The sequence below is a fragment of the Grammomys surdaster genome, unplaced genomic scaffold, assembly GCF_004785775.1.
Source record: "Grammomys surdaster isolate TR1022 unplaced genomic scaffold, NIH_TR_1.0 125833, whole genome shotgun sequence".
Classification (NCBI taxonomy): domain Eukaryota; kingdom Metazoa; phylum Chordata; class Mammalia; order Rodentia; family Muridae; genus Grammomys; species Grammomys surdaster.
In genome coordinates this window covers 2,671,251-2,674,087 of record NW_021620661.1, presented here as the reverse complement: position 1 = coordinate 2,674,087, position 2,837 = coordinate 2,671,251, and positions in this window count along the sequence as shown.

Here is a 2,837-nt window from a genome sequence, read left to right as displayed (position 1 = left end):
ATACTACATGCATATTCACATCAAACACAACACAGTCACACAATACATAATACTACATGCATATTTCATATGAATCACACACATACATGTTCTACAGATAGCACACATTCACACCAAACACATACCATATGTACATACCATACACATTCACACACTATATATTCACATACCTCACCCCCACACTAAACACACATACCACAAACACCATAGGTTCATACAACATGCACACAACATGCTCATACTATATATATACTGTACACGCATGCTGCACCACGCACACACAATCCATACTGATTACCTGTTGATAATGTGCTAGATTTCATCGTAATCAGGTCTGTGACTGACTCTTCCCTGTGTTCAGCTAGCAGAAGTTTTAAACAATTAAGACATGGATGAGTGAGTCATGGCTGGAGACATGGCTCAGGTGGAGAACATAAAACCCTGGGTTGGGTTCCATCACCAGCAACATGTAAACTAAGCGTGGTAGCACATGCCTGTAATCCCAGCACTGAGGGGGTGAAAGCAAGAGGATCAGGACTTTGAGGCCAGCCTTGGCTACATAGTAAGTTCTAGGTCAGTCTGGGCTAGCTACATAAGACTCTGCCTCAAAAACACGAGGGGGGGGTGGATAAAAGAAGTGGAATTATCAAATATACCCATTGACACAGGACTCAACTCTTACCTAATTAATTATAAAAATGACTACCTTCTGGAAAACATGTCAGCCCCTGAGGATTCAAGCACTCTCTTGTTCTCGGAGTTAAACTTTTTTTCTTAAGTGTCAAAAAAAAAAAGTTTTTTTCTTAAGTATCAAAAGTATTTACCCCAGTGACAGGACACAGAGCTGTGAATGTGGAATTCACAAAGTTTGAAATCCTGTTTTCAAGCCACATACTAGATTTTCTAGTTCTTTTGGCACTGTTTCTTGTCATCTCTTTCAATCATGCCCCTGGTTCCTGAGGCACCATGGGACCATCTGCAGTATGAGTACCTATTCAAAGGTCATGTCTTTTTGCAGGTGGGGAAATTTCAACTAACTTAACTCTATTTTTTTCTTTCCCACAGATACCATAGCTTAATTCTAAAACTTCCCCCAAAAATGAAGAAGAAAAAAAATGTGCAGGAGACGTAGGCTAGTGCTGTCGTTGTATATCCATGCTTCAAGATCGTTGTCCGGCCAAGCTTGTACCTTCACAGCATGCTACTTAGAAGCCCAGCAAGGGCCCAACTCAGACCTACTTCAGAGGGAAGTAAAGTGGATTCCAGAGTAGCTTGGAAATATAGCAGGAGCCATATAAGCTTGGGGTTTTTCTGGAAAACAATCAGGCCCTGTCCTAATGAGGTGCACAGAAAATAACCAAGATGCATTACATGAAGCTAACGAAATCCAAGTCAGAAAAGAGGCATATGGAGATGATGTTAGGGCCCAGACTCAGCATCTACCATGCTTGGTGGGTCCCAGCACTCAAGCCTGTTTGATGGACACTGTAGACTTGTCTCTTCACCTCCCAAATTCACACTATGAAGCCCCAGTGCCCACAGTGGCCACATTTGAAAATGGGGACCTCCTCTATGGGCAATAAGGTTGGGTTCCTGTGATAATTAATATTGATTTTCAACTTGATGGGATTTAGAATCACCATGGAAACAAGCCCCTTGAAGTCTGCAAGAGATTATCCACATTCAGTTAACTGAGATGAGAAGTTGTACCCTGTCTTAATTAGAGTTTTACTCTATGAAGAGACACCCTGACCAAGGCAACTCTTGTAAGGACAACATTTAATTGGGGCTGGCTTACAGGTTCAGAGGTTCAGTCCATTATCATCAAAGTGGGAACATGGCAGCATCCAGGCAGGCATGGTGCAGGAGGAGCTGAGAGTTCTACATCTTCATCTGAAGGCTGCTAGCTGAATACTCATTTCCAGGGAGCTAGAATGAGGGTCTTAAAGCCCACTCCCACAGTGACACACCTACTCCAACAAGGCCACATCTCCACATAGTGCCACTCCCTGGGTCAAACATATTCAAACCATGACATACTCTAAATTTGTGTGGCTCCACTCTAGGGGCTGGGGTCCTGGACTGTGTTAAGAGGAGAAAGCGAGCTGAATGTCAGTATTCATCCCTATTGGTTTCCTGGTTGTGAGTAAATATGGCCAGCCGCCTGATGCTCCTGCTTTCAAACCATGAGCCTTCCTCAACCCTTCCTTGTAGCAAGGACACAGACAACTAATACAGGTGCCTTGTGTCTTCTGTGATCTATAAAGGACTTGAAAGGGCGTGCTGGTGGTCATCAAATTAAGAATGGTGGTTGGGCTGGTGAGATGGCTCAGTGGTTAAGAGCACTGACTCTTCTTCCAGAGTTCATGAGTTCAAATCCCAGCAACCACATGGTGGCTCACAACCATCTGCAATGAGATCTGATGCCCTCTTGTGGGGTGTCTGAAGACAGCTACAGTGTACTTATAATAAATAAATAAATAAAGTTTTTATTAAAAAAAAAAAGAATGGTGGTCATCTGGTTCTTCATCTGGTGACCTCCAAACACATTCACACTGGCCCGTCCCTTAAACCTTTCTCTACTTGGCCACAAGAATACACTCTGTCAGAGTTCACATTTGTTTGTGTAGCTGGTTTCTAGTAACAAGGCTCTTTCTATGATGGGCCAAACACTGTTTGTTTTCAATGCTTCTCATGTATCATTAAATCCCTGAAGCACCCCACAGTGTTACATGATGGGTCATGTTCCGGTCATTGCGGTGAAAAGAGGGAATGGAAGCACCCCAAACATAAGGGCTTCCTTCCTGTGCACACAACTGCCCAGACTTTGCCCACTT